The sequence below is a fragment of the Stegostoma tigrinum genome, chromosome 16, assembly GCF_030684315.1.
Source record: "Stegostoma tigrinum isolate sSteTig4 chromosome 16, sSteTig4.hap1, whole genome shotgun sequence".
In the NCBI taxonomy this organism is placed as follows: Eukaryota; Metazoa; Chordata; class Chondrichthyes; order Orectolobiformes; family Stegostomatidae; genus Stegostoma; species Stegostoma tigrinum.
In genome coordinates this window covers 6,861,147-6,884,130 of record NC_081369.1, presented here as the reverse complement: position 1 = coordinate 6,884,130, position 22,984 = coordinate 6,861,147, and the positions used below count along the sequence as shown (strand labels likewise).

The following is a 22,984-nucleotide window of genomic DNA, read 5'->3' as shown; positions in this document are numbered from 1 at the left end:
ATGGAGCAAGGGATTCCAGACTTCAGGGCCCGACAGGTCGTCAAGGCAAGTCAGCAATGGCTCAGTTGGTCGTGTGATTGTCTCTTGAGTTCAGTTGCTGACCACTGGAAGTGACGTTAAACTGAGGTCTGGTCCACCCTCTGCAACAGGAGAAGACCTTTGTGCACTGTTTCGAAGAAGCATAGGGAATTTCTTGCCTATATTATCCTTCAATCGATTTTAGAAGTTATCTGGTCACCAAGTACAGCCAACCATGTTTTGATTTCATGGCGTCTCCATGTGGAATGACCAGGACAGCATCTCAGGATTGTTTAGAAATGATTAACACAATGCATCAACTGAATGCAAATAGTAAAGGGTTTTTTTTTAATTTAAAATAGCCTTTCGACTGAGTTGTGCCTTCAGGCAGCCTGTTCCCCATGGGCCAAACTCAGGACACAGCAGCTTGTTATGTCCTAGCATCTGAAAAAGTCAGTTTCAGAAAAGCTGTCTGTGTTCTTAATACGAGAAATTGAAATGTCACGTTGGAGTGACACTTCTCAACTCATGAACATTATGGCTGGCCAGCTAATATTACCATTTACTGTATCTGATGTGTGATGGACAGAAGTTTAAATCTCCCTGTCCCTCTCCTGCACCTGAAACAGATGAGGTACACACTTAGATCTTTTGTGGTCACTTATTTTTCACTGAAACAGGCTGTTAGCCTGAGCCGATTGGCCTAGAGTTACAGTTGATACAGTGTGGGGCTGGAGGAATCAGATCAAAGGAGTAGGATAATCCTGCTACAGAGTCCCGTCTCTGCTGCTCCTCTGATGCTACCTGACCTGCTGTGTTGGCTCCAGTATTGGCAGCTCTTGCTATCTCCGAGTGGCCGTGAGGTAGCATGTGTACTGTCCCTGATGCTGAAGCAGAAAGTGCGGGTTCAAGTCTCATTCCAGGATTCGCCAGACAAAAGATGTGTGTTCTTGATGTGGCCCAAACAGGTTGAGTCTCAGATTGTGAACCCTCGAATGCTTCGAGCTCAAGAGATTCCTGCGTTGCGGAGTGTATTGGAGCCTGTACCGTGAGTGCCCAGCCCTCCAGACAATACATTTCTCCCCTTCAAACATTCATCACTTTCCTTGTATCTGCTTCCAACACCTTTGAGGCAGTGCCTTGAAAATTGTTACCATGTCATCTGCCTGTACTTCACCTGTCAATTACCCTCTCTCTGTGTTGTTTGGTGCCACATCTACGCTTTCTCATTCGGAATGCTTTAGGAGCAGGATGCATTATGGAGCACGGTCTCTCTGTCCCCTAGCAGTATTGAGAGGTGAGAGCTAGTTTACAAAGAGATGTTCCCTTTTCCACCAGTTGAAATTTTTCAACCATGTGCGGCCTGACTATGCAGTGCAGGGAATGGAGGGACAGTGACAACAGGGTATTGACAAGAATAACATGGTCAGATAGCAGCAGATTTCTCTGCAATGGGGCAGCTGGCCAGGAGTACACTGCATTCATTTTGCAAGCCCAGTTCTGCGGTAAGCATATAGATCGGACAATACAATATGGATCAGAAAAGATAGTCTCATTCATTCGGTCTATAGTTATTCCCCCATCAACATGACAAAATCCAGATTAGTTTTTATCATCCAGGAGTACAAGTGCAGAGTAGGACCATGAGTTGGACTGGACCAAGCCATTTTCAGTTCTTTCTGAACCAGAGAACCACATACATTTCACTGAGACCTGGACAGTCAACAGGGATTGTTTTCTGAGATAATGGGAACTGCCCATGGTGGAGAATCCAAGATAACAAAGTGTGGAGCTGGATGAACACGGCAGGCCAAGCAGCATCAGAGGAGCAGGAAGGCTGATGTTTCGGGCCTAGGCCCTTCATCAGAAAAGGCCGGGGTCGGGGGGTGGTTCTGAAAAAAATAGTGAGAGAGCGGGAGGCGGATAGAAGATGGATAGAAGAGAAGATAGGTGAAGAGACAGACAAGTTAAAGAGGCGGGGATGGAGCCAGTAAAGGTGAGTGTAGGTTGGGAGGTAGGGAGGGGATGGGTCAGTCCACGGAGGATGGACAGGTCAAGGGGGTGGGATGAGATTAGTAGGTAGGAAGTGAGGGTGCGGCTTGAGGTGGGAGGAGGGGATAGGTGAGAGGAAGGACAGGTTAGGGAGGCAGGGACGAGCTGGGCTGGTTTTGGGATGCAGTAGTGGGAGGGGAGATTTTGAAGCTTGTGAAGTCCACATTGATACCATTGGGCTGCAGAGTTCCCAGGCGGAATATGAGTTGCTGTTCCTGCAACCTTCGGGTGGCATCGATGTGGCACTGCAGGAGGCCCATGATGGACATGTCGTCTGAGGAATGGGAGGGGGAGTTAAAATGGTTCACGACTGGGAGGTGCAGTTGTTTATTGTGAACCAAGCATAGGTGGTCTGTCTGTCCTCCCCAGGCTGACCTATCCCCTCCCTACCTCCCCACCTACACTCACCTCTACAGGCTCCATCCCCGCCTCTTTAACTTGTCTGTCTCCTCTCCACCTGTCTTCTCCTCTATCCATCTTCGATCCACCACCCCCCCCCCCCCCCCCCCCCCCCGCTCCCTATTTATTTCAGGACCCTCTCCCCATCCCCCTTTTCTGATGAAGGGTTTAGGCCCAAAATGTCAGCTCCACACTTTGTTATCAGGGATTGTTTTCTGTTGTGTGTGTTGGATAAAAATAGCCGTGAGCTTTCCTGCTGTCCCCAGAGCTGGTGATATATCAGAGCTATGGGAAGGACAGCAAGTGTCTTTAAGGACTCCTGCATCTGAGATTGTCCACATCAGCAGTCAAGCCTTTGCACAGAGGTTGTGGAACTGCAACATTGATGCATAACAATTATCTATAATTATCACTTCAGAATTAATTCAGTGTGCAGTGTAACCAATTTGTTTAACCCAGGCCCGTCATTTTAATGATTCCAATTCTGTTTGGTTTTCTTCCATTTGCTTCGAGAAAATGTGCTGAGTTACAGTTTAGACGCAGCATTTATTCGCCATTTCGTTCCAGTGGCCATTCTACGGGCACAGGGCTTCGTGGCAGACTGTCGAATGATAATTCACCTTGGGTGTTTTTTACTTTGTTTATTCGTTTTTCATTCACGGGATGTAGCTGGCTGGGCCCAGCGTTTCTTGCCCATCCCTTGTTGCCCCTTGAGAAGGTGGGGGTGAGCTGCCTCCTTGAACCGCTGCTGTCCACCTGCTGTGGATAGACCCACAATGCCATTAGGGAGGGAATTCCAGGATTTTGACCCAGCAACAGTGAAGGAACGGGGATATATTTCCAAGCCAGGATGGTGTGTGGCTTGGAGGGGAACTTGGAGGTGGTGTGTTCGCATGTGTTTGCTGCCCTTGTTCTTCCAGGTGGAAGCGCTTGTGGGTTTGGAAGGTGCTGCCTGAGGATCTGTGGTGAATTCCTGCAGTGCATCTTGTAGACAGTACACACTGCTGCTACTGAGTGTTGGTGGTGGAAGGAGTGGATGCTTGTGGATGTGGTGCCAATGAAACGGGTCTGGTTTGTCCTGGATGGAGTCGAACATCCTGAGTGTTGTTGGGGCTGCACCCATCCAGGCAAGAGGGGAGTATTCCATCACACTCCTGACTTGTGCCTTGTAGATGGTGGACAATCTTTGGGGAGTCAGGAAGTGAGTTACACACCACAGTATTCCCACCCTCTGACCTGCTGTTGTAGCCATTGCATTCATTTTGCAAGCCCAGTTCTGCGGTAAGCACATAGATCGGACAATACAATATGGATCAGAAAAGATGGTCTCATTCATTGGGTCAATAGTTATTCTCCCATCAACATGACAAAAAACAGATTAGTTTTTTATCATCCTCTTTTTGTTGAAGTTCACTTCTCAGAAATGTAGGTAAAAGTTAGGAAATCCCTGAAAGGCACTATACAAATGAAAATCTTTCTGACAACACCTTGCCCTGTTCATGATTAATATATCCTTGCTGAGGTGCAGAGTCCAAAACTGAGCACAGGAGTTCAGCTGGATGTCAGACCAGAATCACAACATGAGGATACACACGAACAAGGAACTAGAGCAGGCCACTCTCTGCAGCCACTCACTAAGGCCACAGCTGGTCTGATTTAAATCTATACTCCATATTCCTGCATGTCCCCCCGATAATCTTTCATTTCCTTGGCAACCAAAAATCTATCTTTCTCTGCCTTAAAAATACTTGAAGATCCTGAGCCATTGCCTTTTGAGGAAGAAAATTCCGAAAACTCACAACCAAGCCCCTGAGAGAGAAAATGTTTCCTCATCTCTATTTTAAATGGGCAATATCTTATTTTTAAACTATGACCCTGAGTTCTACATTCTCCCACAAGAGGAAGCATCCTTTCCACATCCACCTGGTCAACTCCCCTCATGTTTCAATAAAATCACCTCAAACTTTTTCTAAACCTCATAGGGGCCTAGCCCTGCCTAACCTTTCCTCAGAAGACAATCCGTTCAATCTTGGCTCATTCTTAATCCAGTAAACCACTCTCTGAACTCCAATGCACCAACATCCTTTCATAAATATGGTAACCAGTACCGTACACAATACTCCAGATGCGATCAAACCACTGCCCCATCTGACTGAACCAATCAATCGCCTCCAGTTCCCCTCGCTATAAAACGCTTGAAGTTGCCAGATCTGGAAAAAAAAATGGACTGAGAACTGGGTGGGATTGAGAAAAGGCAGCGTTTTCACCCGCGCTCCCTGACAGGCCAGGCACGGACTGAACAAATGGAGCGGCACTGAACTTGCTTGATCATGTGGAGCGGCGAGGCAGGTTCGATGGACTGAATGGCCCGCTCTTGTCCTTGCGCTTGTGGAAATTTCTCCTGAGGGCAAGCAAACTTCGGGATCAGGATATTAACAGGCCAGGCTTGTGGATGGGTGGTCCTGCCTTGGTCCTGGTGTGTAGGCCTGGTTCAACAGGGGCACCTTAGGACTCCTGTGGTACCCAGTGCTGGAAAGAATGCTAAATCACTCCAGAATAATGCTGCTGTGCATGCACTTCAGTGACTGTGATGACATACTCTCCGAGACGGCTCTCTGTGAGCAGGAACAAGGGTTCACCTGTGAATGGCAGCTAATTCCGTCACCACGGCAACACGCCTGGGTGATGAAGGAGCTTGTAAAAGCCCGGTGACAGTTACCAGAGCAGCACAGTAATAGAAATCAATGTGGACAGGCCTGAAGCGAGCGGCACACGCTGCTGAGATGGGTACTCAGACGGGGAGTCAGATACGCAGAAACAAATGTGACAGGCCCAGAGCTACTCCAATTCTGCCTGAGTTTTATTCAAGCATTCCACGCTGACCTTCAAACAAAAACCGCTGGCAGTGGCAGTGCTGCTTCAGCGTGTAATCGAAACGGGAGCCTGACTTTTCTGGGATCTGTGATAATGGGGACTGCAGATGCTGGAGAATCCGAGATAACAAAGTGTGGAGCTGGATGAACACAGCAGGCCAAGCAGCATCTCAGGAGCACAAAAGCTGACTTCTTGGGCCTAGGAATCTGAGCGAGGAACAGAAAAACACAAGCAACGTTGAGGCCTGGTTGCTTCTGCAGCAAGAAAAGCAGTGATGACTCAGTTCGATATCTGTGGGGTATTGTGTGACCTCGTGGCACGGTGCTCGTAGCTCTGAGCTAGGTGGGCCTGGGTTCAAGTCCCACCTGTGTTACCACATCTCTGAACAGCTTGGCTGGGTTAAATATCTATCACAGGACCTGAACAGTTTGTTATTTATTCTCCCTGTCTCTGTCAGGAAGGTGTAAATAAAGTCACAGTTGGATAATGACTGCTTCTAGCTCACTGCATACTCATATAGTAGTGCAGCGTGCAACAGGAAACTGATTTCATTTTTAGCATTTCCTCTGAGGTACTGAATTGTACAATGTGACTCATTTTTGAAACCCCATAATCTTGGTTTTGAGGTTGTGCGCGAATGTTAAAAGATTGTATTCAGTATGCATTGAGTCAACGTAGCGTGTTTTTTTTAAATGGCACTTCCAATATTCCTAGGGACCCCAAGGTAACTGTACATGAATGCTGACAGAAAGAGAATAGAATGGAAAGTAAGGATGAAGTTTTCTTCAGGGTCTAATACACTGGTCATGTGTAACAAATGTTGCCAGCAAGATTCCAATACAGTGCAATATTCTGAAAGTCATGTAACCCTGGACCCTACAGGGTCGAATAAAGTTACTATAACGAGTTATGGTCTGTAAAAGGAAGCAATTATCAAATGAGGCTGTTAGAAAGCTCATTCCCAACACCCATCTGTCAGTCAGTGGGAGGTCAACTTGAGAGGCACATTGGTAGGAGAGCTTAACAACTAAAAAGCCCAAGCCAAGCTCACACAATGGTCGAGAGAGTGTGATGATGTGAAAGTGACAGAATTCCTCCACGTGTAGAAATGAACTGAGGCGTGGATCAAGACAGTCTCCAGGAGGGTTTAAGCCTCATTGTTCTTCCAAGGTTCAGGAAAAAACTGTTCAAGGAATATCATCAAGGCACCCAGTCCATAGAAAAGCAGCAGCAAGGTATAGTTTTTGATGTCCAGTCATGAGTAGAGATGTTGAAGAGTTGTGAAATGTGTATCAGAATGAAATTATCCAACCCAAGGCTCTTTTCAATGCATAGTCAAGTACAAGAAAATTGTTGGAATTTATTGGATGGTCATTAAGAAAAGGAATCTCGTTTTGAAAAATGAATAAATTATGTGTCTTTGCTCATTACCACAAGGGTTAAAGGTTTCAAGCTGTTAATTTGTGACAATAGTGTCGGGTAAGAGTCCACAGTTTGTGTTAGAAAAGTTTGAATGATTTCTGAGCATGGAATGGAGCGAAACTCACTCTAGTTCTATCACATGACCCTGTATTGAACGGGACTACAGATAGAAGTGTTCAAATTTTCAACAGGTCTTTGCAGTATTGGACAAGCTCAGCAGTAATTTCCATGTTCCTCTTTGACATAAGCCAGACAACTCCCTGCTCGCCTACGGAATAATGAGACAGGCTGCTCACTTCTTGAGTTCAAACAGACTCCTCAGACAAGATTTAGCTCACTTCAGGGCAAAATACCATGGATTCTGGAAACCTGAAACGAAAAGAGAGAAATACTGGAGGAACTCAGCAGGTCTGACAGCATGTGTGGAGAGGGAAGCAAGATTTAACGCTTAGCGTCCAGTATGACTCTTCTTCCAAAGTGAACTTTAGAACAAAATTTCTACCTTACCAAGCTTGTTAAATGACCTCTGTCAGATCACAGATAGCAAGGCTTAGAGCTGGATGAACACAGCAGGCCAAGCAGCATCAGAGGAGCAGGAAGGCTGACGTTTCGGACATAGAGGAACGTCAGCTTTCCTGCTCCTCTGAAGCTGCTTGGCCTGCTGTGTTCATCCAGCTCTACACCTTGTTATCTCAGATTCTCCAGCATCTGCAGTTCCTACTATCTCTGCCAGATCACATTTTGGTTTTGAGATCAAGAACCTCAGTATGGATCATGGTTTCATGATTATTATACTCCAAGTCCTGACATCCTACTTCCCACCAAAGGTGAGGCCCTGAGCTAGGGTCTAGGGAACCAGTGTATTTATGCTGTAGAATCTAAACATGGCCAAGGATCTGTGAAGGAAGAGATTTGAGGTGGTGTAAGAAAGCCCTGTGGAAGATAAAAGAGCACAAAGCAAGGGCACAAAGTTACGGAATGGTGGTGGGTTGGAGGGGGGTACTGTTCACATATTATTAAGCTGGAGTCAGTTTAGAAGAGACTTATCAGGATGTTGCTGGGAATGGAGGGTTTGAGTTAGAACGAGAGGCTAGATAGATTAGATTAGAGTCTTTACAGTGTGGAAACAGGCCCTTCGGCCCAACAAGTCCACACCGCCCCTTTAAGCATCCCACCCAGACCCATCCCCCTATAACCCACACACCCCTGAACACTGAGGGCAATTTAGCATGGCTGATCCACCTAGTCTGCACATCTTTGGGCTGTGGGAGGAAACTGGAGCACCTGGAGGAAACCCACGCAGACATAGGGAGAATATGCAAACTCTGCTCAGACAGTTACCCGAGGCTGGAATCAAACCCAGGTCCCTGGTGCTGTGAGGCTGCAGTGCTAACCACTGAGCCACCGTGCCACCCATAGACTATGACATTTTTCGCTGGAGCGTAGGATGTTGAGGGGTCACCTTGTAGGGGTTTATTAAGTCATGAGGGGCATATATAAAGTGGATGGCAGGTGCCTTTTCCTGAGGAAGGGGGATTTCAATACCAAGGGGTTTATTTTTAAGGTGAGAGGAGAAAGATTTAAAAAAGACATGATGAGCCATTTTTTTCAACACAGGGAGTGGTTTGTGTGGGAAATGAACTTTCAGAGGGAGTGGTGGATGTGGGTACAGTCACAACATTTAAAGGGCATTTGGATATGTACATGATTAAGTAATGTTTGGTGGGTTTTGGGCAAAGCGCAGGCAGGTGGGACTAGGTTAGTTTGGGAACATGGTCGGCATGGATTGGTAGGACCGAAGGGTCTGTTTCCGTGCTGTGTGACTCTATGACTGTATCTCACGAAGGATTCAGAACAGGAATGACTGTACAGGAGCTGGTCTGTGTGGCCAAAGACTGCCCGGGGTTAACCCATACTGTTCTGGGAGCTGGAGGATATATTGATAAATACCAATGCCTTGTGTGTTATAGCATCCAGCTGGTGTACTGTGTGAGTGGATTTAAGCCGCACATATTAAAAATCTATTCCTTTAACAGGCTTAGGATTCAATTAGGAAATACTTAGGGAGAGATGGGCAAGTAAGGAGCACTCAGTATGGATTTGCAAAGGGTAGACTTTGCTAATTTACTTGGAAATCAAAGAGCAAGCAACAAGCATCAACTAGTCTAAAAAGAATGGTATCAAGGTTTGTACATTTATCTATAAATGATGATCTACAGGCACTCAAGGATATCACAGGACAATGCTGAAGGGAGTTATTGTCGAAGGTGGTGCTTGGGGTGTCAATGAAACAGGCCACTTTGCCCAGAATTAGGTCAAGCTTGAGTGGTTTTGTGCCCATCCCTGCAAGTGAAGAGTGTTCCAACACACATTTTGACAAGTAAGAAATTTGCTGTAGAATTCTGACCAACTTTGGTAGTGTTTAATGGTAACCCACAGGATGTTGATGGTGGAAGACTCAGTGATAAAAGTACCATTGAGTATCAAAAGGCAATGACCTGATTCTGTCAAGGAGGAGATAGTCATTGCTGGGCACTTGTGTGGCATGGAAGTTATTTGTCATTTGTCAGCGCATGCCTGAATGCCGATAAGTGAAATGGCTGGAATTTAAGGAGGTTATTGACAACCTTTCTGATGATTGAGAATAGACAAAAGGGTAACAGTTGATTAGATTAGATTTGTGCTGCTTTTCATGGACAGGATATACCTTAACAATTTTCCACATTGACCATTGGGTGCCAACATTGAGGCTGTGTTGGAACAGCTTGTCAAGCATACAACACGGAAACAGACCCTTCGGTCCAACCAGCCCATGCCGATCATTGTCCCAAACTCAACTAGTCCCACCTGCCTGCACTTTGCCCATATCCCTCCAAACTTTTCTTATGTGTGTATTTCTGCAAATGTCTTTTAAACGTTGTAACAGTACCCATATCCTTCACTTCCACAAGGAGTTCATTCCACACATGAACCACACTCTCTGTGAAAAATATTGTCGCTCATGTCTTTCTTAAATCTTTCTTCTCTCAGCTTAAAAATATGGCCCCTATTCTTGAAAACCTCCACCCTAGGGAAAAAAAACCTGCCATTCACCCTCATGACCATATAAACCTCAATAAGGTCACCCTAAAATCTCTTACACCCCAGTGAAAAACATCCCAGCCTAACCAGCCTGTGCTTACAACTCAAAACTTCCATCCCTGGCAAATCTCTTCTGAACCTTCTTCAACTTCTTATAACAGGGAGACCAGAACTGGACTCAGTATTCCAGGCTGTGCAGCATCTTCAGATCATTTCCTTATAAGAATGGGTGTACACATTGGAATCTGTGATGTTTAGACCTCAGGAAGAGGCTGAGATGGATGAGAAGATACTTGTAACTGTTTCAGCCTTGCCTTTTCACTGATGTTCTGGGCTCCCCCATCATTGAGGATTCAAATGTCTGTGGAGTCCCCTCATTGTTTAAAGCGCATTCCCATTTGTGTTTGGATTAAGAAAGAGTGCAGATCTCAGACTATTGGCTATGAGGTTGCTTTCCTCTGTCCGTGGCTTTTTGGCACACAAGAAACTCCATGTTTTACCTTCGCCAGGTTGGCACTCCCTCTTCAGGTATGCCTACTGCTATTACTGGCATGCCCTCCTCCGCATTCCCTTGAACCAGCATTGATTCCCTGGCTTGGTGGTTGCATATTGTGGTTGAATGCAGTCCTGCTGCTGTTGATGGCCCACAGCACCTCATGGATGCCCGGTTGTGAGCTGCTAGACCAGTTCAGAATCTATCACATTCAGTGCAGTGGTAGTGCTACACAATGCTTTGGAAAGTTATCCTCAACACGAATACAGGAGTTGGTCTCCATAAGAACTGCGTGTCATCTCTCACACCAACAGTGCTGTGGAGAGGTGCCTCCTGTGAGAATAAGGGGAAGTAGATTTCTCCTCTGTTGTTGTTTCTAATGCTTCCTACACTGATCCACTCTGGACTTGGATGTTCTTGGTAGTGGTCATTGAAGATCCCCACCTAGAAAGCAGTAAATGTTTTTGCTCTCCTTCTTCCAAGGGGTGTTCAATTCATTCATCAGTTGAGAGATGGAAAACGGTAACATGTAGCAGAAGGATCACAGAATCTTGACAGTGTGGAAGCAGGCCATTTGGCCCATTGAGCCTGCACCAACCCTCCAAAGAGTATCCCTCCTAGACCCACCCTGTCCTTGCATTTCCCCATGGGTAACCCACTTAGCCTGCTGAACACAACAGGCAATTTAGCATGGCTAATTCACCTAGCTTGCACAGCTTTGGACTGTGGGAGGAAACCAGAGCACCCAGAGGAAACCCGCACAGGCACAGGGAGAATGCACAAACTCCACACAGAGAGTGGAGACAGTAAGGACTGCAGATGCTGGAGTCAATAAACGTGGAGCTGGAAAAACACAGCAGGCCAGACAGCATCCGAGGAGCAGCAAAGTCAATGTTTCAGGCTGAAACTCTTTGTCCACACAGACTGTAGCCTGAGGCTGGAATCTAATCCAGGTCCCTGGTGCTGTGAGGCAGCAGTGCTAATGACTGTACCACTGTACTAGCCCTTTACTCAGTCTTCACATAGCACCGTGATGCTTTTGTGGGGGCCTGAGCTAATGTTGCAAACTCCTCAGGTCTCTCAGTGACAACTGTAAGCATTGTACCCACAACCTGAGGTGGTAATGGGTGGCTCAGAGATATTAACTGCAAGGTATGAGTCAGTGAGTTTGATAATAACTGTGTCACATTGTTGCTTGACAAGCAGTTACATGGCTCTCCCAAATTTTCTGGCCCAAATTTTCAGATACTTTTGAACAGGACGCTTTGCTGAGTTGACAGCATGTTGGTTCCGCTGCTAGGTCTGCAGGTTTCATTCTTCCTGCACTTTTCTGGGCTGGTTGCTACAGCTAAAAGCCAATCACCTCGCTGTGGGGCTGGAGTCACGTAGGCCGTACTGGGTAAGGAAGCCAGATTTCACTTCCCTGGAAGGACACTAGTGAACCAGATGGGTTTTTAAGCAGCGATACTGTAGTTTCATGGTGACGGGGTGTTGGTTTGGGGATGTTGCCTGTGAGGTATGATTCAGTGAGATCAAAACAAATTAATTTAAATCCCCCGAGTGGGACTTGAGCCATGACTCAGAAACATTGGCTGAGGAACCCTACCACTCTATCAGTCTTCACAGGTACCTTTATAGAGCTCATCAAGACTAAGTCCACAACTTTATCAGCACAATGAACAAAGGCAGCAGATGTGATCAGTCCCAACATTTGATCAAATATTACAGCCGACAAGCATTCGTCTGTACCCACTGACTGGGCACAGCGCTAAAACAGGAGGAGACAAAACAGTCTGTCCCTTACACATTCGTCTCTCACCCCCACCCCCACCTCGCGCGCTGCCGAGCATATTTGGCATCATCGACCATAATACAAACCTGTTTCTTGATCTCTGACAGACTGGGATAGTAAACTTGTGAGCAGACAGTGGTATTTAGGTCAGATTGACCGTGGCAAGCATTTCTTTCCAAAATTGGCATGGGTCTGTTGCTGTCATAAACAATGGAACCAGTGTCCCCATGAAGTTTGTGAATCTCAAACTTATATGGTCCTTTCAAAGAACCACTAACCACAGCTGACAATGGCTACAAACTAGTGCATTGTCCATTATGTGAAACTGAAACCATTCTAGGTGGGCAGTAGTGATAATGGGAACTACAGATGCTGGAGAATCCAAGATAACAAAGTGTGGAGCTGGATGAACACAGCAGGCCAAGCAGCATCTCAGAAGCACAAAAGCTGACGTTTCAGACCTAGACCCTTCATCAGAGCTCTGATAAAGCTTCTAGGCCCGAAACGTCAGCTTTTGTGTTCCTGAGATGCTGCTTGGCCTGCTGTGTTCATCCAGCTTCACACTTTGTTATCTAGGTGGGCATTAGTTAGTTTGGATGTGTAACAAACAGATATTATACAATTTAAATAAGTTCTAGCAGTAACTGAATCATTCACTGCCGTGGAACTCTTCAAGAGGAACTAAAATTTATATAAATTCATTTGTAATCTCACATTGATCAAAATACTCTGTTCTCAGATGCATTTGGAATGTAAATACCTCTGTGATGGAGGTCGTGGAATAGCCAATTTGTACACAGGTAACTCTTACAAACCCTAGTTATACCTGACAGCCAACACCCTCATTGTGATATGACAACCACTTAAACAGCTTCAATAGCACTGGCTGAAAGATAAATATTGGCTGGAGCACAGGGTAAACTGTACCTGTCCTTCTCAGAAGGAGTGCCCATGGATCAATCATGTTCATGTCAAAGGTGAAAGGGTGCAGTGTGAAAGGATTTACTGTGAATCAGGGTCATGCTTAATTTAATGTCTTAATTGAAGAACGGTGTAACCGGAAACTGGAAAGTTTTGATTCTGAAGCAACACGCTCCTGTTCAATACCACTGTCGTTTTGGCACCCATTGTACACAATCCCTGTGTGTGCCCTATAGCCATCGTACAGGATCCCTGTGTGTGCCCTATAGCCATTGTACACAATCCCTGTGTGTGCCCTATAGCCATTGTACAGGATCCCTGTGTGTGGCCTATAGCCATTGTACAGGATCCCTGTGTGTGCCCTATAGTCATTGTACACAATCCCTGTGTGTGCCCTATAACCATTGTACAGGATCCCTGTGTGTGGCCTATAGCCATTGTACACAATCCCTGTGTGTGCCCTATAGTCATTGCACAGGGATCCTGTGTGTGCCTTACACCCATTGTACGAGTGCCCTTTGTGTGCATTATCACTGTGTACAGGGGTTGTGTGTGTGCAATGTCTGAGAGCCCATTTTCTTGCCTCACACCTCTTAAAATTCTTTTGACACGTAAAATGTTTTTTCTGGCAATTTTTATTGATTTTTATTCATTATTCCTTACATTTAATGGCGTCGACGTCATGCAAATCCATAGCAGTGGGTCCATGGTTAGCACTGCTGCCTCACAGCACAAGGGACCTTGTTTTGATTCCATCATTGGCGACTGTCTGTGTGAAGTCTGCACATTCTCTAAGTGTCGGTGTGACTTCCCTCTGGGTGCTCTGGTTTCCTCCCACAGTCCAAGCGTGTGCAGGTTAGGTAGATTGGCCGTGCTAAATTTCCCCATTGTATTCTGAGATGTTTAGATTAGGTGGGTTGTAGGAGAAGTCGGTCCGGGTGGGATGCTCAGTGGGTCAGTGTGGACTTGTTGGGCCGAAGGGCCTGTTTCCACACTGCAGAGATTCTGTGAAATATCCCAGGTCAAATAATCCAGAAGCCCAGGTGAATCCTGTGGGAACATGGGTTCGAATCTTTTGGACAGGGTGATGGAATTTTAAGTACAATTATTCTCAATAACAGTGACTGTGAGCCTACTATTTTTTTGTTGTAAAAACCCATCAGTTTCACTGAAGTCCTTTAGAGAAGGAAATTTGCCATCCTTACTTGGTGTGGCCTACAAGTGACTCCAGGCCCACAGCAATGTGTTTGACTGAAAGTCCCTCAGGTCAAGGGTAACTGGGAATGGATAACAGACAGCAACACAGAACTCCTATGACAGAATAAAGAAAACAATTTATGAATTTCAGGGCCCTACAGGCTACCCAGATTGGAACAGCTCCAAAATATTGTATCTTGCATAGGACAAAAACCTTTTGCTTATTCATTAACTTAAAAGACTCAGTTTTGCTGGATGTTAGGAGATCAGGCTTGCATGCTTAGAGCATTTTGCAAACTCTCCAGTCAGTAATATAAATCAGACAAATCACGGCAGTGAGATATGAATTAGAATAAGAAAGTGTTTTTCTCTTAGTGTTTTATGTTCGAATTCTTAATTTACATATCAAACCTTTGTCTGATATATTCTAACTCTGTATATGCTAAGTCAGTACTTCTGCATCTTAAAAAGTGCACACTGTCTTAAAACTTACATTTCAAAACCTATGCATGTGATTTAGTTGTTGTGCATAACATAATCTCTTCTCAGTAGCTTCAGAGGAGGTGTAAATCTTGCTGCTGAGAATTACGCCAATCCTCCGGCAGCATTTTGGAATCGGAAAGGCAGATTGTTATGTATTGTGCTGACTGCACCAATGCCTATAGATTATTGTCGTCTTCAAATTGCCTGGTCAGTTATTTTGAAGGTTAATTGACTGTGAAAATAGTGCAATTTTCTGGAGTTTGCTGTTTTCCATAATGATGTGTCAGTCATGTGCCACCTGGCATTATTCCATTTCACGTTGTTGTTCTTCCCTGAGCCTATTGCTGAAAAGACTATACATTAAGAATTGCTACTTGATTTCTGTATGTTTTGCCCATAAAGCTGACATCAGCTGAGCCTAGCAGACCATGAGATTCCCCGGCTTGCTCGCGGCATTGGGGCAAGTTGTGCAATCCAAGATATGGTAATGTTGCTGATTGTGGGAATGGATAGCCCTGAACTTGCTTGCCATTCATTGATACTTACCGGACAAAGAATGCCCGGCTATTCATTCAGGAGGGGAGCAGGAGAGAAAAAAAAATCAACAAAATAAAAGCACCAACAGTATCATTTGATATTCTGCACCATACTGTGCTTTCTGCTGCAAAAACGGAACTGCAAGATTCTGACTGGAATATCACTTTGTACATGGATAATTTCTGAAAGTAGCAATTAGCATCCGTGAGGCAGTAATTTCTGTCTGATTATGGGATTTAGTCTTCAGACTGTTTAAATAGTCGTTGTAAATTCTGACAGGCACAGGTACTATAAAGGTTTGGTTATAATCTCCTTTCTCATATTTAGCAAATATATAAATGCATGTGAAGCTATTTTTAACTTCTTGGTGGATGTTATCCTGATTTGTATACATTGGACAACCTTAGATTACATGCCAGATTTCTTTGCTAGTCTTGCAAACATAGAGTGTACATTATCCCATGGAAGACCAGACCTCACTTAGTGCCAGATTTTTGTTATTCACTTTTGGGATGTGGGTATTAGTTCCAAAGTCATCATGTATTGGTATCCCAATGTTACCCTTGAGTCAATGGGCCTGAGCCGTCTCCTTAAACTGTTCAAGTCTGTGGAAAAATCCCTGTGTCCTGTTATTTGGGAAGGAATTCTGGCATTCTAGTTCCAGGGCCTTGGTTCGATTCCAACCTCGGGCAACTGTCCGTGTGGAGTTTGCACATTCTCCCTGTGTCTGCGTGGGTTTCCTCTGGGTGCTCCGGTTTCCTCCCACAGTCCAAAGATGTACAGGTTAGGATGGATTGGCCATGATAAATGCAGGGGTACGGGGACAGGTTGGTGGATGTGGGTCTGGTTGCGATGCTATTCAGAGGGTCAGTGTGACTTGATGGGCCAAACAGCCTCTTTCCGAACCATAGAGATTCCATGATTCTATGACTTTGACTCAGGGATGGTGGAGGAACGGTGGTGTGTGCCAAATTTGGGATAGCTTGTGATTTGGAGGGGGACCCGGAGTTGGTGGTGTTCCTGAACATTTCCTGTCCTTGTCGCAGGCTAGTGTAGACCATGGGCTCGCCATTGACCCCTTCAAACCTGCTCCACCATCCAATACGATCCAGGCTGGTTTCTTTACTCGATATTACTGCTTACCTTTCAATCTTTGCTCATCAGGAGCTATTTTATTTCTGCCTTAAAAACATTCAAGGATTCTGCTTCCAATGCCTTTTGAGGAAGCAAGTTCGACACTCATTTGGGGAGGTAAATAATGCTGTCTTGCCAAGAGTCCGCATTACAGAAGAAGTGCCAGAGGTGTTAAGCCACATAAATGTAGACAAATCCCTGAGAGCTGATCAAGCATATCCCAGGACATTGTGGGAAGATGGGGAAGAAATTGCTGGTCCCCCAGCAGAGATATTTGTATAATCTACAGTCATGTTAAGGTGCCAGAAGACTGGAGGGTGGCTAATGGTGTGGCCTTGTTTAAGAAAGGCTGCATTAGAGAAGCCAGGGATCCACAAGGGCCTATCTTCAGTGGTGGGCGAGTAGTTAGAAGGGTTTCTGAGAGAGGATCTCCATGCATCTGGAAAGGTAAGGACTGATTAAGGATGGTCAGCATTGCTTGGAACGTGGGAAATTGTGCCTCACAAATTTGTTTGAGTTTTTTGAAGAGGTGACCGAGAAGATAGGTGAAAGCAAAGCAGTAGACATTGTCTATGTGGACTTTAGCAAGGCCCCTTTGATGGGGTGCCTTCTGGCAAACTGTTAGCAAGGGTAGGTCACATGGAATCCAGGGAGAGCTAGCCTTTTGGATGCAAAATTGGCTTGACGGGTGGGAGACAGAGTTTTGTTGTTCAGACTGGAGGCCTGTGACCAATGGTGTTCTGCAAGGATCAGTGCTGGGTCATTTATATAAATGATTTGGATGAGAATTTTGGAGGCATGGTTAGCAAGTTTGCAGAGCACACCAAATTTGGTGGTGTAGTGGACAGCAAAGAATGTTATCTCAGAATGCAACAGGGCCTTGATCACTTGGACCAATGGGCTGAGGAGTGGCAAATGGAGTTTAATGCTATTTTCCAGCACTTGAAATTTGAATTGTTCACCAACTTCTTAAATGTTGAAATGGTTCCCATCTCTAGCATCCATTCTGGCTGTGAGTTACGGGTACCCACCATCCTAGACCATCAAACGAAAACAAGCATGGCCTTTCTAGCCTCTCTTCATAGCTGAGTCACTCCAGCCTGGGCAACATCTTGGTGAATCTCCACTGCTTTCTCTGTAGTGTAGCCACTGGGGTCAAAAGAGATTTACCAGGGTGTTGCCGGGAATGGAGGGTTTGAGTTATAAAAGAGGGTGTGGTTAGGCTGGGATCCCTTTCACTGGAGCGTAGGGAGGTTGAGAAGGAGATCTTATAGAGGTTTTGTAAAATCATGAGTGGCATCGAAAAAGCAAATACCGAGTGTCTTTTCCCTAGGGTGGGGAATTTCAAGACCCTGGGGCATTAAGGAAGATTTACAAAAGAAGTGATGGGCAATTTTGTTTACGCAGAGAGTGGTTTGTGTGGGAAAAGAACTTCCAGATGTGGGTTTAGTTATAACATTTGAAAGACATTTGGATAGGTACATGAATAAGAAATGTTTGGAGGGATATGGGCCAGGAGCAGGCAGGTGCCACTGGTTTGGCTTGGGATTATGGCCGGCGTGGACCAAAGGGTCTGTTTCTGTGCTGTATGACTCTCTGACTCGTTCCTACAGTCCTTATAATTACCCCCGCTAAATTTCCTACTAAACCTTTTCGAAGTCACCCAGACTGCTGAATTTGGGGAATGACACAGGGAAAGGATAGCAGATTTCCTTCCCTAAAGGATATTAATGAATCAGATGGGTTTACGGTTACCATCACTAAGACTAGTTTTCAACTCTTGATCAATGAGTTGAATTGAAATTCCACCAGCTGTCAGAGTGGGATTTGAATGAGGGTATTAGCCTGGGTCTCACCATTACTAGTCCAATGATATAATCATCTCTCCACCTAAAAGCAAGCCTTAAAGGTTAAAACAGGCTGATACTGTTTCTGTGATAATGGGAACTGCAGATGCTGGAGAATCCAAGATAAAATGTGAGGCTGGATGAACACAGCAGGCCCAGCAGCATCTCAGGAGCACAAAAGCTGACGTTTCGGGCCTAGACCCTTCATCAGAGAGGGGGATGGGGTGAGGGTTCTGGAATAAATAGGGAGAGAGGGGGAGGCGGACTGAAGATGGAGAGAAAAGAAGATAGGTGGAGACGAGAGTATAGGTGGGGAGGTAGGGAGGGGATAGGTCAGTCCAGGGAAGACGGACAGGTCAAGGAGGTGGGATGAGGTTAGTAGGTAGGAGATGGAGGTGCGGCTTGGGGTGGGAGGAAGGGATGGGTGGGAGGAAGAACAGGTTAGGGAGGCAGAGACAGGTTGGACTGGTTTTGGGATGCAGTGGGTGGAGGGGAAGAGCTGGGCTGGTTGTGTGGTGCAGTGGAGGGAGGGGACGAGCTGGGCTGGTTTTGGGATGCGGTGGGGGAAGGGGAGATTTTGAAGCTGGTGAAGTCCACATTGCTACTATTTCTGGACCATTAAGAACTCTGTAACACTCTGCATGCCTTATTCTTAAAATCCACAAAAACATGGTGAAAATGCCCCAATTGAACTTTGAATCAGCATTCAATCAGCAGATCGTGATGAAGGGTGTAAACCTGAAACATCAACTTTCCTGCTCCTCTGATGCTGCCTGACTTACTGTGTACACCAGCCCCACACTGTATCGACTCTCACTCCAGCATCTGCAGTTCTTGCAGTCTCCTCTTGAATCAGCATTGTGACAGTCCAGCCTATCATCTTTTCTCTTGCAGTGCAGACAGTGCCATAGTGGTGAGTTTATTCTGCTTCACCAGTACTTCAGAAGCGTCCAATAGAACATGAGTCCAGTTTTCACTGGGTCACATTTTGAGAACAATGAATTCAGCTTAAAAAAAGCTGGAATTAAATGAAAGCCGTAAGCATTTTGTCATGGACCGGACCAGACCTCCTCAAAATGTATCAAGGAGATAGCTTGGACACTAACTTCTAGCTAATTTAAAGGCAAGTGTAAGATGCTGTGTCCAGATGTAATTAGATTGGTTACACTACTCAGCTTTAAGCAAAATGCACTTTATTCTTAAGCTACAGTTAAAATACAAACCAAAGAAAGAAAGTGTATTCTAAACTTACCTCAACTGATAAACTTAACAGAATAATAGATTATTTAAATACAAAATGGCAACTGTTCCATTATAGAAGCATCCCATCAACACACCCTTGGCAAATTCAGTAAAATAGATCATCTCACATGCGATGTTTCTCCTGCCCTGGTGAAACGAACACGAAGAGAAAATTCTGCCCGAGAGAGTACACCAGCTGTTTGCTGTGGCCACGAGAGATGTATAACAGCTTCCCCAGCCAACTGCAAAATGCCCAACAACTGAAAGCCAAACATAAACCCTGCTTCGGTGGGAGCCTGACTCCACCCGTTCATGCTGCTAGTATTGTTTTAAGTTTCACACAGAAAGTCAGGGCCTCACAAGCTGTTGACTTTATTTGCCTCCAATGGACAGCTCGATACCTCTGTCTCAACCCCTCTTATTAAAAAGAAACACAGGGAAAAAAACCTCTTAGAGCCATGGTGTTGTCGCATTTTACAGTGTCCATGAGCTGGGGTTGGTGTAAAAGTCTGAGCAGTTCTTTCATGCTCATTGGGGAAGGAAACTAATCCAGCCTGTCCTGTCTGTGACTCGAGCCCCACATCCAACTGGCTGTCTCTTAACTGCCCTCTGACTTAAGTGGCCCAGCAAGCCAATCAGTTGCATCAATCATGTTAGTGAAATGGAGAGGGATGAACAAGGACTGAGATCATTGGTGCTTAAAGTCACATCAGGTTAAGCATCACCGATGTTGTCATAAATATCTGGCACCACTTTTAACAGCGCTAAACATTGACCTTGTCAGAGAGCACTGCAAAAACATTCAGAGAAGCAAAACAAAATTAAACACGTTGGCACTGCTTCTGCATCCTAGCTAACGAGTTAGGGGGATTTTCTCCACAAGCACTTTTCTAAGCATTGGACGTGCTCAATATTGCTGGTTGCTCGTCACTATTTATCCACTTGTTATGGACCAGACCAGGGCCCCTCAAAATGCATTAAGATGGTAGCCTAGGCCCTCATATTTTTTCTTACTTTAAAGGTAAATGTGAGATGCTTTGTTCTAGATGCAATGCAATTGGTCGAACTGCTCGACATTAAGCAAAGCACAATGTATTCAAACACTATCGCTAAAATATAACAAAAGTAAGAAGAACTAGGAATAACAATTCGAATGAAAAACCTAACAGAATAACACATTCTGTACCTATTACTAATTAACTGTTCCAATATAGTAACATTCCATAAGCACACCCTTGGTAAAAGGCAAATTCAGAAAGCAGATTTTATCTCACATGTAATCTAGCAGCCTAGGAAGAGAGACCCCAGCTTTCGGCTGTAATTGAGAGACAGGAAAATAGCCTCAACTTCTTCAGGACCACAACAGAAGTGGCTGCTGAAAAGCTAAAAAGTAAAAACCCCAGGTTTTGTGCAATGGAGCTTGATCACACTCATTCAGGCTATGCCTATTGTTCCAGCTTTCAAAAAAAACCCAAGGCCTCACAAGTGTTTCTTTTTAATCTTCTCATAGACTGCTCACCACCTGAAACTCCACTCCCCCCAACCACTCCCTCCAAAAGAAACCAGGAAAAAACACACCTCTGAAAGCCACGGCATCATTAACACACGCAGTCCTCACCCAGCCTGTCAGTAAGTGGATAGCAGGCAGGGAAGAAAGCTGTAGTGTTTAGCTTCTACAAGATCTGGGAAAGATGGTGGCTCTGGGTGAGACCTTCCTTTGCAAAGGATCCGTATCTCCGTACCCACTCCTTGCCTTACTGCAGAACCAGGCCCACAGCACATCTCCATCACCAAATGGTTTCATTGAATAGTGAGGGTACATCGTTCTTCGTGTAGGTCTTATGACCCAGGTAGGCTTTGTGGTATAGTCTGAACACTGTAGAGTTTTATGAGCTGGCTAGCCTCCTAATGACTTGCTGCACACCGGATTTTAATGGCAATTTTCCACAATGTTGCTCATCACTATGTTACAACGCCTTGACTCATTGCCTGTGCCTGAGCTATCCCACTGTTTGTTCCCCTCACCACTTCGTTGACACTAGACATTCAGCCCAGTCCCAGTAACCTCCCAGCAAGGGAGCTTGGGAAGCTTTCTATGTGGCAACACTCTGCAGTATATGGTGAGATGTTTCCTCTCATGTGCACTCCGTTATTAACACTGTGAATAGGGAAGGTTGTGAATGTGAACTGAGATAATGTTAGCTTTAAATTGAATGAGTAAATGGGAAGCCGAGAAGAAAAATAAAGACTTGTTATTATGTAGCACCCTGGATGTCCCAGAGAAGACCTGGACAAGATGCACCCTGAAGGAGATTAGGAAGGAGATATCAGAAGCCCTGGCAGTCATTTTGACAACCTCTCAGGCCAAAAGCCTGGAGGATTGTAACTGCACCTGCCTCCACCACTTCCTCTGGCAGCCCATTCTACAGACGCACCACCCTCTGTGTGAAAAAAGTTGCACCTTAGGTCCCTTTTAAATCTTTCTCCTCTCACCTTAAACCTATGCCCTCTAGTTTTGGACTCCCCCACCCTGGGAAAAGACCTTGAATATTCACCCTACCCATGCCCCTCATGATTTTATAAACCTCTATAAGGTCACCCCTCAGCCTCTGATGTTCCAGGGAAAATAGCCCCAGCTTATCCAGCACCTTCCTTTAGCTCAAACCCTCCAAACCTGACAACATCAGGTTGTAAATCTTTTCTGAACTCTCTTAAGTTTCACAACATCCTTCTAACAACAGGAAGACCGGAATTGAATGCAGTATTCCAAAAGAGGCCTAGATAAGGCCCTGTAAAACCACAACATAACCTCCCAAATCCAATACTTAATACACTGGCCAATAACAGCAAGCACCCCAAATGCCTTCTTCACTATCCCACCTACCTGCGACTCAACCTTCAGAGAACTATGAACCTGAACTCCAATGCCTCTTCGTTCAACAACACTCCCCAGGCTATTAAGTGTATAAGTTCTGCCCTGATTTGTGTTTCTGAAATGCAACACCTCACATTTATTAAATTAAACTCCATCTGCCACTCCTTGGCCAATTGGCCCATCTGATCAAGATCTCGTTGTACTCTGAGATAACCTTCTTCGCTGTGCACTACAACTCTAATTTTGGTGCCAAATGAAAACTTACTAACCTTACTTCTCATGAGATAATGGGGACTGCAGATGCTGGAGATTCCAAGATAATAAAATGTGAGGCTGGATGAACACAGCAGGCCAAGCAGCATCTCAGGAGCACAAAAGCTGACGTTTCGGGCCTAGACCCTTCATCAGAGAGGGGGATGGGGGGAGGGAACTGGAATAAATAGGGAGAGAGGGGGAGGCGGACCGAAGATGGAGAGTAAAGAAGATAGGTGGAGAGAGTATAGGTGGGGAGGTAGGGAGGGGATAGGTCAGTCCAGGGAAGACGGACAGGTCAAGGAGGTGGGATGAGGTTAGTAGGTAGCGGGGGGTGCGGCTTGGGGTGGGAGGAAGGGATGGGT

At 45.4% G+C, this 22,984-nt stretch overlaps 1 protein-coding gene across 10 annotated transcripts in view; it reads left to right on the top strand.

Moving 5' to 3' along the window:
- Positions 1 to 22,984, top strand: part of LOC125459689 (RNA-binding Raly-like protein) — a 1,242,755-nt gene that overhangs the window by 865,075 nt on the left and 354,696 nt on the right. The gene's annotated exons all lie outside the window — the stretch shown is intronic.